General features: G+C 41.4%; 1 protein-coding gene across 1 annotated transcript in view; it reads left to right on the top strand.

The window, feature by feature from the left end:
- FAM110C (family with sequence similarity 110 member C) overlaps window positions 1-7,997 on the top strand; it is a 22,485-nt gene extending 14,488 nt beyond the window's left edge. The window contains exon 2 of the mRNA XM_015425696.1: window positions 3,858-7,997. The gene's annotated coding sequence lies outside the window, so the exon portion shown is untranslated. The remainder of the gene's footprint in view (window positions 1-3,857) is intronic.
- Window positions 7,998-12,031: the final 4,034 nt, after the last annotated feature.

The raw sequence follows: 12,031 nt of genomic DNA, 5'->3' as shown, positions 1-12,031 counted from the left end.
TGAACAGAGCTCAGCAGTTTGTTCTCTTCCAAAGATCAGCACCAAGAGACCCTCCCTCCTGGGAGCAAGCACTTCTATTAAGCCTCCAACCCCACCTATTCCACATCACACTTTCCACCCCCTTTGACATGGTCCACTCAGGTCACATAGGTACATCCTGGGAGCCCTCCTTGAAGGCATTCTGGGAAATCTCCAGGAGTTACCTGAAGATTCCTAATACCAAATCCCTCAGTTCCTTTGCAAGTAAATCCATTTGTATAACCATGGCTGGCAATTGACCTAGCTTCCTGCCCTTCCAGAGAGAAAAGGAAAAAACCAGGAACACATTAAAAACTCAGAGTGGGGAAAGGGGTTTCTCCACAGGCACCATTCTAAGTCCAAGCCAGTGACCAGCACCAAAAGCACAATCTTCGCAAAACTTAATTAGAAACAGTCCTCCTTTCAGCTGGTTCAAGTGTCTCCCTGATGATTTTGACCCCAGGTGGGTTCTAGGCTTACCAAGTGGCGGCGGGGGATCCGCATGTCTTCACAGGATCCCTGCTGCGGGGACGGCGATACGTGTTGCACCGCCATTGCCAGGATGTGACGCAACGCGTTGCTCTGGCAACGGGGCTGTTTGGAGTCCCGCTGCCAGAGCGACGCGTAGCGTCACATCCTGGCGACGGCAGGTGCAACGCGTGTCGCCGTCCCCGTGGCAGGGATCCTGTGAAGACATGCGGATCCCCCGCTGCCACTTGGTAAGCCTAGTGGGTTCCCTGGCTGCACCTGGTGGAGCTGTGGTTCAGTGGTAAAGCATCTGTTTGGCATGCAGAAGGTTCCAGGTTCAATCCCTGGTATCTCCAGTTAAAAGATCTGGCGGTAGATGATGTGAAAGACCTCTGCCTGAGACCTTGGAGAGCCACTGCCAGTCTGAGTAGATAATACTGACTTTGATGAACCGAGGGTCTGATTCAGTATAAGGTAGTTTTATGTTGTGTTCATGTGGAATGCAGTCCCTAACTGCTGAAAATCCAGCCCCATTCCACCCACACAGATGCTATGCCTCAATTTGCAAGAGTACTCATGACTAGCAGTTAGAGGAGCTTTCCTCCCAGCAACCCTTATGCCCTCATTTCTCCTTTACAGAAGTTATCACCAGGAACTACCCTGAGGTTGTCAGCTTTGTTTTTGGCGTCAGCCTGGCTTCATGCTGTTTTTCAGCACTGTCCTTAACCTGGTTGTGGTTCAGGTTGTCCTGTTTGTTGTTTAAACATTGGCTAAGGGCAAAAAAAGAAAATGCAGGGCTAATGCCGATCAACAGGTGACACTTTGGTTCTCTTTGCCTTTTGAGTACATGTTTGTAGGCTGTGGATTTGTTGACCCTCAATGGGTGAGGAGTTGAGGGTAAAAAAATGTGCTTCCTGGTTCTTCCTTTGCTGGCTGCTTGATGGGACTTTGGGCAGAGTGACCACCATGCCAGGCATATTTTCTTGTGCCTCACTTGAAAATAAAAGTGATGAGCAAGTATGTGTGGGTGGGTGTGCACTTCCTGAGAGAACAGGGTTTTGTTTTTTTACAAAGCTCTGTGCTTTTAATGGGTCATAAGCTGAGCCATGAATCTTTTATATTCCCAGTTCAATTTTTCATGGGCTTCTATTATGATGGGTAAAACAGTGCATGAATTAATAAAATGGATACTGACAACACTGGAAACCTGTTTAGTTCAAGATGAGGATAATTAAGAAAACTTTTGAAAGGACAATTTAAGCTCTAACAGTGTTGAATGCATAGTCCTTGGTACAACATGGCCAAGAGCTTTACTTGTAGCCCTATTTCCAACATTAGCAGCGTGCAAACATGGAGATCCCATGAGGATGGGTCTTATAGTCACATGAAAACACAACCATATTGGGGATCTTTCATAACACAGAAGGCAGATTCTGGCTTCCCGTGGCTGTTCTGTTCAGGAGATGAGAGGAGAGATTAGATTTATACCCCACCCTTCACTACCCAAAAGTGTCTCAGAGTGGCTTACAAACTCCTTTCCCTTCCCCTCCCCACAACAGACACCCTGTGAGGTAGGTGGGGCTGAGAGAACTCTTGACAGAAACTGCTCTTTTTCAAGAACAGCTGTGCCAGAGTTATGGCTTGCCCAAGGTCATTCAGCCAGGTGTAAGTGGAGGAATGGGGAATCAAACCCGGTTCTCCCAGATTAGAGACCGCACACTTAACCACTACACCAAACTGGCTCTCAGAATACAATATGATGTCGGGAAAGCATGTACAAATATTATTTTTGCCCTTCTGATTCTGCTGTTTTGTAGCACATATGAATGGAGGCTGAAGACAGGCAGGGGACAATAGAGATTGGGTGTGACCTAATACAGAGGCAAACCCTCAAAAGCAACTACCATAGACACTCCATGACAGTTGTACCTCTGTTATTTCTATAATAAAACACTAATAGATTCCTCTCACAGGTGATATTAATATAAGACTTTGCATGGCTGTTTATTGACGTGACCATACATTAACTAACATAACACGCAAGGGGGGAAGCATATACAAACCAAAAAAATTAAGAAGAAAAACTAAAATAAAATCTAAAATAAAATAAAATTATTGTTTTATATTTTTTCACAGTTTTAACTAGATGTTTTTGCAGCTTTATTGCTAATAACTGCATGATTTATTAAGCCGATCTTTCCATAAATTCCTAGCATTAAGTGGAGGATTAAGAGTGGTTGAGTGTTGGCTGGCAAAAGATATAAATGGATTCCAAATACGTGGCTATATTTTGGCCGTATATATTACCTGATGTTTCACATTGAAAAGCAAAGTGGTGGAGGATTGGTTTAGGACAGAGGCAAAGTTTTTGCTGAGGTAACTATACAAAACATATTAGGGAAGGTGTACCCCCATACTCTTATCTACCCAACAAGAATCCTGATAGTTCCCTGGTACATGTCTACTTCATGTTAAGAGATGTTCCCTTTCCTCTCTTTCATCCGTTTAAGTTTCTTGCAGCAAACAGTTGTGTTTTTGAGAGCCACTGTGGTATACTGATGACACTGTCAGACTAAGAACCATGGAGAACTGGGTTCAGGTTCTCACCCTATCATGAAGCTCACTTGCATAGGTCACCTTTTCTCAGGTTAACCCACCTCATAGAGTTCTTGTGATGATAAAATGGAGGAGGGTGGAACTATGCCTGCCAGCCCGAATTCCTTTGAGGACAGTGGGGTAAAAACGTGATGATGATGGCTCAATCTGCATCTAGCATTTGCTCCGTTGTTTTACAAAACCCACACTGGAACAGGAAAAGATGCAGCTCAAAACCACATTCAACTATCCCGGGCCAATGCCGTACTGCGGCCATAAAACCAGGGGTCATTTGGGGGGGGACGCGGGGGGACGCCATCCCCCCAGGTGAGGTGCCAACCATAAATCTATGCAGACAGTACCAGAAAACCGAGAGATCAAAGGAAGTGAAACCACCCTGCAGTGTGGAGGCTTCAATTAAATCTGACAATCAGTCAAAGTGAAAGTGGAATGTGATGTAGAGGGGAATTTCTGTTCCCACGTGGGTTTGGTAAAACAGCGGAGCAAATGCTACATGCAGAATGGGCCGATGTTGTGTAAGGTATGCAGTATAAAGCAAATGTTCATAATGAAAGGTCCTCTGGTGCAAACCGTGAAGCTTCAGTTTGACACCGGGTCTGGTCTAAAGCTAAAATGTCATTGAAATCTAGCGACTTTGGTGACCTCTAAAAAATACTTCTCGTGCCCACTATCAAGTTGAACAAAATATATTCATTACTGGCAGTATAAAGTGCTGCAAGATGCTTTAATAATTCTTTTTTTCTCTCTTTTCTTAGAACTGAAGTGTTCTTTGAACTAATCAGAACGTGGATTTGTAGCAACCATTTTGGCCATTCTTCCTCAGCAGTGTAACTGTGTCCTGCAACCCAACAACACCATGTTTGACTGAAATGCAACCTGAATCTGGGAGTCAATAATAGCTTCTGGAAAAGAAGGAAGAACCCTTCTGAAATCTGTAGATCTGCAAGTCATTCCCCCATAACAACATCATGAACATACTAAAGGTTACAGTGATGTTGGTTCGTGCACATTTGAATTTTCTGACTCGCAATCTTACAGCAAAACAGAAATCTTGTCATAATACCCTCCAAGTGCTGCTTCCTAGAAGATGATTTCTCATATGAATATCACCAACGTAACAGGAATAAATTAAATATCCATTATGTATGGCAAATACTCGAGGCACTTTTGCTGGGTGCTGAGAAGCTGCAAACAGCAACGATCTCCCAAACACCTATATAGAGCAAAAAAGATGTATACAATTGTCTCAAGTTATTGATGTGTGTATGGTTTTCCAACTTGACATTTCAGCTCAGTTCAGACAGAACAGAAAACAATGGTTTTATGTTGTTAAGAATGGACAGTTTGTGGAACCAAGAATCATCTTGCAGACAATCATTTCAGTTCTATTTTGCCTCAACAAATGATGGTTTCATCACCTTTGCTCTGGTTGGTCATATCTGTAGGTGGGTGGTATATGAGGGCAGCACTAGGAAACCAGCCAAGATTAAGCCAGGATATCCATGTGTCTATACATTACACAAATCCATAGTTTAGACTAACTATGATTAATAAACCAATGTCAGGGTTTGGCATCCTGATATGATGGACCATGAACTATGATGGGGTGGAGCCATGGCTTAATAGTGCAAGGTCCAGGTCCCATATGGTTGCCAGGCCGCTGGCGGAGGGCTCCCTCTTAGGTTCCTGGAGTTTTTGGCATGCTGCAAAGCATGCATGCCGCAATGATGTCCACTGGAAGTGACATCATCATACAGGGCACACTGTAGGGAATGCTCAGTCATTTGGGGGAATGCTCAGTCATTTTTCCTCAAACCATAAAGTATCCCCCTAACATGCTCTGCGTGATGATGTCACCTCCGGCACAGATGAGGCTCTTTGGGGGCAGGGTTCTGCCTGTCGGTGGGCTCAGGGGTGGCAGATCGGGGCCCCCAAAAGTGGATATACCCCCACCCGCATTGGGGAATGGCAACCCTAAAGTCCCAGGTTCAATCCCCAGCTGGAGGATTTAAAGGATCAATTAGTAGGTGATGTGGAAGAGCTCAACCTGAGACTGTGTTGCTGGCAGTCAGTGTAGACAGTACTGACCTTGATGAACCAATGGTCAAATTCAGTACAAGGCAGCTTCATGTTCATGCATTCAGCTAACCATATTTAGCAGATTGGCCTGATTCAGATGGTCACACTAACCATAGTGGGTTTGATTTGCTCTTTTTGTGTGTGTTTGTGTTTTTATAATATATACCAAAACTGAGCCTTTGTGTGAAGTAGCCATGAAATTGGAACACAGTATAACAAAGCACCTGCCTATGTTTCTAACAGAAATCTGTTTCCTAACACAAATGTTCTTCTGGAATATATGGTCCATCCATTCTTTCCAGAACATGCAATGACTCCATAAATGCCATTTTTTAAAGAAATGCAAGCCATTTTATGCTCCTAGTATCCATAGGTACTTCTTTTTGCATTCTGTAAAGCATCATCTCCAGCTTTGTTATATTTTAGATAAAAGTTAGACAACAACAAAAATACAGGATAATGGACAAGGCCATAGTTAACAGTCTCCCTCCGCCCCTTTCTTGCACTTTCTGAAAAGCCATTCTTGAAACCTAGGTGATCCTCCAGTAAGAACTGGAGATACATGGGAATACAGCCAAAAGAGAGAATTAGCAGTCTCCTCCCCTTGAGTATGTTGATTCCCTGGGTTCTTTGGATCCCAGCCATAGTCTTGGCACAGTATGAAATGATGCTGCAGACACAACGGAGCTGCTCTTTATTAGAAAAGGCCATTGCTTTTTTTATAGGACTGCTGGGATGCGAAGTAAAATGTGTGGTCTAGACAGGCCTGCAGGCACACAGCTGTCTGGAGTAGTTAACAGTATCAGTGTAAAGATGGCTTTTGACTTGGGTTTTCCAAACAGGGTCTGCTTCTCCACCACTTGGGAGCAGCTCTCATTTATGCAACAGCAAGCAAGCAAAAACATGTCTTTCCCTGTTATTTCATACATACATGACTTTTCATGCACTGGCACTCGCAAATACCACAGAGGTCTGCAGCATGCATTTTACTGTTGGGAGTTTAGGAACACTGACATTTGGGCAAATGGTTTAAAAACTGAACACATTTCATATCCAAACGCGTAGCAATCAAAAGGGCTGGATTGAGGCTGCAATGCTAAATATGCTTAGTGAGATTTACTTCAGAGTATACATTGTTAGAATTGCAGTGGTAGTTAGGTAATTCTTCTAATTTGTAAGGTGTGATTGCTACCAGGATTTATTTTTCATAGAAAATTAGACAACAAAACAATGCAGAATGGATTGGGCTCTTGGTCTTTCTATATTGAATAACAGGCCATATCAATTTACAATAATAATTAACAAAAAACCCTTCTGGACATTCCTGAGATGGTGCCAGCCAAGCCAGTCCAGGGATGGCATGCTTGAACTGAAATAGCAGCAAACAGCTCACGCTATGTGCTTCAGTTATGCCAGGACAACTCTCACTTTGTTCTAATGATTCCTGGTTTTTTATTAATGAAATACCAAAGCAGGCTTTGAGGAATGGAGGGCATTTTGGATGATGGCTGCCGAATGTAAGAAGGTCTTTAACTGGAAAAGATAGTTGCTAATGTCTAAAGAGCAACGCTCTATAAAATATATAATCTTCTTTGCTGTCAATATACCACCGCTCCAAAGAATCATACTAACTCCAGAAGCTGTAATCTTACGTAGGTGTGGTTCAGGGATCAATCCTAAAGAGGTTTGTTCTGAAGTAACTCCCATGTAATTCATTGGGACTCAGTCCCAGGAAATTGCTTTTAGGATGTCAGATTCCCATCAGAACACTATTTATTCCTCAAGATTCAGCTATATGCTATATTCGTGTTCTGCTGCCATGTTTGGCATAGTAGAGCAAAGAACTCGTCTGCTGAAAGCTGAAAGGGTGAGTGGAGTGGCCTCCTGTTTTGTTTGTTTTTTTGAAAAGCACAAGCTCTCAGACAAGTACTGCTGTCAGCAGAGGAACATGGCAATTCCTTTGCCATTCCAAGAACAGTCCCATGATGAGCTCTTGCCAGTTACTTGCCATGTTGCACCAAAGAAACAGCTAATCTTACTGAAATAATTAGTAAAATAAGCACTTGATGAGCACTTTTCTGTGTCTTTTTTAACCCTGTCAAATGTGTGTGTGTGTGTGTTAAAGAAAGGGATCAAGTATGTTAATTTAGGATTTTTTTAAATGATAAAACTCTAACCCGACAATCCTTGGATCTCCTCCTGATTCAAAGGGTCTACTAGGCACATAGAGTTCTCACCACATATGTCAATGGAACAGATTAATCAGCACAAGCACTCTGTTAAGTGCACAGATCAGCTCCTGATATTGAAATGGGTGGAAACCCACATGTCTACAGGAGCTCTGTGCATGCATCAGAAGACATACAGACCTCTTGATCTGTTTGCAAGACTGCAAGGATGAAATATATTTTATTTTTAATTTATTCCAGTGTTAGGAAGCTAAAACCAGCACCTGAAGTGCTAATTAATAAATTTATGTAAGTAAAAATATTATCTTCATTAGTCAGTAGAACATATTGTCCTCAGTTTCTACAGTCCATTTTGCCTTGGATGTTCTGATATTACTATGTGTCTCACTAGGTGGTGTGTGTGTGTATATATATATAATGTAGTTTTTAAAAACTGTTCTCTCCAAGTGGCTGATACTTAAAAACAATGTTTAAAAAATGTGTTTTGTTCTACCTTGTGCTTTGAGCTTGGAAGTTGTTGTGAAACGAAAATATTCTCTTCCATTATAGTAAATATTGTTACATTGTCATCACTGATTCCTACTCTGAACCACATGCTTCTAATGTGGTAGGAGGTTACCCAATACTGTGGCGATTAAAACATTTTTATCTGTCAAGTATGATAATCCAGACATTGTTCTTTCCATTCTTTGCAGATCTCCATACAGTTAAATCATGTTTGTTTTAGAGAAAAGCCAGTGCAATGGAGCCTTCTTTTCTAAACTGAACGGAATAAGCCTGCCTCTGTCCTGTGAGCTGCATTCTACAAAATTTTCTAAACTGAATGGCCTCTGTCCTGTGAGCTGCATTCTACAAACAGTAAACACAACAGGACTCTTGCTTTCTTCCTTCCACAGCCTGCTAAGTCCCTTGACAAGTAGCTCCAGAAAGTCAGGGTCCTTCAAGAACATAGGGAGGCAGTGGGGAGGGGCTTGCTGTGGCAAGGAGGGGGAGTCACAGAAATATGCTCTCATCCTTGCATGACTGCCTGCTCCATTTGTGAAGCAATTTGCACAAGACCTTCACTCTGTTCTGGAGGTTCCCTAGCCCTCTACTGGCAAGAAAAAGACGCTGGAGACTGTAGAGAGAAGGGAGAGTGGTTCTCCTAACCCCTTTGTAGGATCCAACCCTATATTTTTTAGCTATACACATATGCAATACATAATATGCATATACCTATGAATGAAAGTGTGAATGTGGCAAACCAATACTGTAAAAGTTTATACCATAGAGGCTTGTGGCTTCTTTACAACACAGGTGTGAAAAGCTGTGTACACACTGTCATAGAATGCTCACAATGATGCATGCTTCCAGAATCCACAAGCTGAACTTGTAATCTCCCATTAACTGTTGGTAAATAACAAAACAAAGGGAAAGAAGAAACTATGAGAAGTCAGTTAAAGCATGTATTAGTTAACTTCTATGGAGCATTTAAAAAGGCTAAGTGTTGTAAAAGCATGCAGCTGAAATTGCTGGGATAGGTTAACAGAGGAATAAATCTAAGGTAATAACACAGGTTTTCAAATGTCCTTCGCTAATTTATCGTACATTAATTGCAGAGGTGCTTTGTTGTCAATTTGTATCTCCGTTTCTCACGATGTCATTGACTGTAAAGCTGGCCCTCTTTTCATTTAGTCTAGAAGTGAAAAGTACACAGTGCACGTTATCCCCCCCCCATACTATAAAAATGCCTGAAGTAGATAGTATGTTACAGAGAAGTCCAAGCAGAAAGTACATTTTGTTATGAAAGTGCACTGCCTGACAAGGCTTACCAAGATTTCTCTCTAGAGTGTGACTCTTCATAAATGCTGAAAAATAGATTAATATCCATTCGTTTTGAGTTGTCACAAACCCATTCCTCACCTTTGAATGAAAACGGGAAATAACTAGACTGGATTAATGTCTGTTGCACACTCTTGTATTATAACTAGGTACTAGATATTTGTATCTTATTCTTCACTGGGCCTGCTGATGTAAATTCAGCAGGGAGCTGGTACAAACTCCAGCTTTATTACTAGGCAATGGAATTTGCAGTAAAAGCACTGGGTGCTGATTATGACCCATGCTATACAATTTAAACAGCTGTTTACAGAAGCCCATATGTGAAAACTATTATATATTGACTACTAAAGTTTTTTTAAAGGATTTAATATCTTCACGGTCCTGGGCAACAGCCTACAATAAAAATCAGAAACAGACAAGATACTTATGGTTACTACATTATTGTACAGAACAGATCTCACACACATTTCTCTGATGAAAAAATAGGCTGCAATGTTAACTGGAATACTGTTCACGTGTCTTTTTAAATAAGTAAACTCTCATATTTTATAATATATAAAATATTTAAAATCCATTGTAGAACCTGCAGTTCCTTCTTGAAAACTGCTAGCTTTTTATAGTGTTCTTGCTCTCTGTGTGTGTGTGTGTGCAGGTGTGTGTGTATTGGAGTGCAGGCCCACAGTTTCTTGACTTCTCGCTTTAGTAGTACATTCTCTGATGTCATCTTACCCAATGCACAATGAAGAGTATGACTTTCCTATCTGAATGCAATCAAGAAAATTGGTGCTACTGAAGCCTGACAGAGCTCAGAAACTCAGAGGGGTTTACTTCCTGTAATTTAGCCACTGGTGTCACAGGAAGTGGCATAGCTGCCCCTCAGTAGTCTGATCAGTGTGATGTGGTGGAGCAGTGTCTTGTACAAACACCTACACAGTGAGAGTCTTGGCTGGCCAAAGAGACTACCGTTGCCCTTTTCTGGTAATACCCTCTCTCTTTGTGATGTGATTATTTTCTGCTACTATGGTGTTAAGTTTTTGGAATGTATAAACTTCTCCTTATCTTCATCTGCCATTCCAGAGTGACTCATACATTTTCATTACTCAACAATTGACAGATGATCATGTTTGGCTCTAGCTTATAAGCCAAGTGGGTCACAGCAATTACACAATTCAAGCTACAATCATATGATACCACTGTAAATTTAATTAATGTTTTTTCAAAATAGCCACAAAAGTGCCATTTCACACATTAGAACTCAGTAAACCTGGGTTTGTCACTGAGTATACTTTTAGCAAAGAGCTAACTATTCACCTTTAACATTTGAAGGCATATGCTTTAAAATGTAGTGTGTGAAGCAGCAGTAAAGGGTACTGAATCATTCCTACTGTGAAGCGACAGGAAGGAGAGTGTCAGGTTCCCAGTCAAATCACTCTCTACACACACTTTCTTTAGTGAAAGTTTTATTTAGAGATATGCAGGGGTCATTTGGGGGGGACGCGGGGGGACGCCATCCCCCCGGGTGAGGTGTGGGAGGGCGGGGCCTGGAGCTCCCTGCTGGTGCCCGCTGGAGGTCGCCACCAGCTGTGGGGAGGACACACTTCCGGTGATGTCAGGGGGTGTGGCATATGCTAATGAGTTATGCTAATGAGTCCCCCTAGCTCTTTTTCTACGAAATGACCCCTGGAGATATGAGATGCTGTGGGTTCAAATGCTTTGTTAGGACTGATTCGCAAGGCAGGAAACACAAGGTATAGTTACAATTCCAAATTCCATACATTCAACGTTAGCATTACTACAGTGGTCCTGAAAGATATACAACCACTATCTAGCCAGACACAGACTCTTCTCCAGGGACGTTTCTTGTGAGAACAATGTCTATGGGGCCTCTTGGAAGATTACTAAGTGGCCTCCCTACTCCCTACTCGCATACACTCCCCCCCCCAGGAATGCAATGGCAGACGAGGGCAATGATAAAAAAACTGCAAGCAGGCAGAAGCAGGTAAATCATGGGGAAAGGTTACAGGAAAAAGGTTACAGGTTATAGGTCATTCAGGTCTTAAGCATCATCAGGTGCCAACTATCTTTTTTTTACAATATATTTATTAGATTTTCAAACAAAATAAGACATGCATATAAACACTGACATACCCAAGAACACATACATGAAATTAAATTTAAATTTGGTATCGTAACACAGTTGAGCCAAAAAAGAGAAAATACAAACAAATAGTTCTTACTCAATTACACCTACTAACTCCTATACCACGGTATTTAAAGTATTTCACCTTTGAGTACACTCTTCTATTAATACTATTTTTAAAAGATTTAACAACACCAATTTTATGATTTAACAATATGAGTTTCACATTACGTGGCTTTTTTTTTTGGAAAATTATTCATATAGACTTTCTAAAATTAGTATTATTCTCCACAAAATCGCCTAACCCTATCAAGAAGATAAGAAAAAAGAATGGTTTACTTTCAGCTTTTCAATAGATCAACCATGTCAAAGTTAAACATACATCACCCTTTAGATTTTAAAGCTCCTGGAACTACTTCATTCTCCCAAGGCAAGCTTCTCTTAACTATTCAAGCTCTTACTTGCTTCTTAGCTGTTTAGTACTTCCACTCTTATTACCTATTATTGGCTTTCCTCTAAATATATATTTCATAATCTAGAGGTTCCAACAACTGGTTTCCTTTGTCCTGTAAAACAAAATCCATGCACCTTCTTTTTTGGAGCCTCTGGTTTTAAGTGGGGAGATCTTGCTGATTTCTTTCTTTTTATTTTGGTTGGTATAAGTTGAAACTCTAAATGCTCTTCTGTTTGATAACGTTCT

Source organism: Gekko japonicus, unplaced genomic scaffold (genome assembly GCF_001447785.1).
Source record: "Gekko japonicus isolate JY-2015 unplaced genomic scaffold, Gekko_japonicus_V1.1 scaffold1336, whole genome shotgun sequence".
Classification (NCBI taxonomy): domain Eukaryota; kingdom Metazoa; phylum Chordata; class Lepidosauria; order Squamata; family Gekkonidae; genus Gekko; species Gekko japonicus.
Note: the sequence above shows the minus strand (reverse complement) of the source record. Positions and strands in the feature narration are given on the sequence as shown.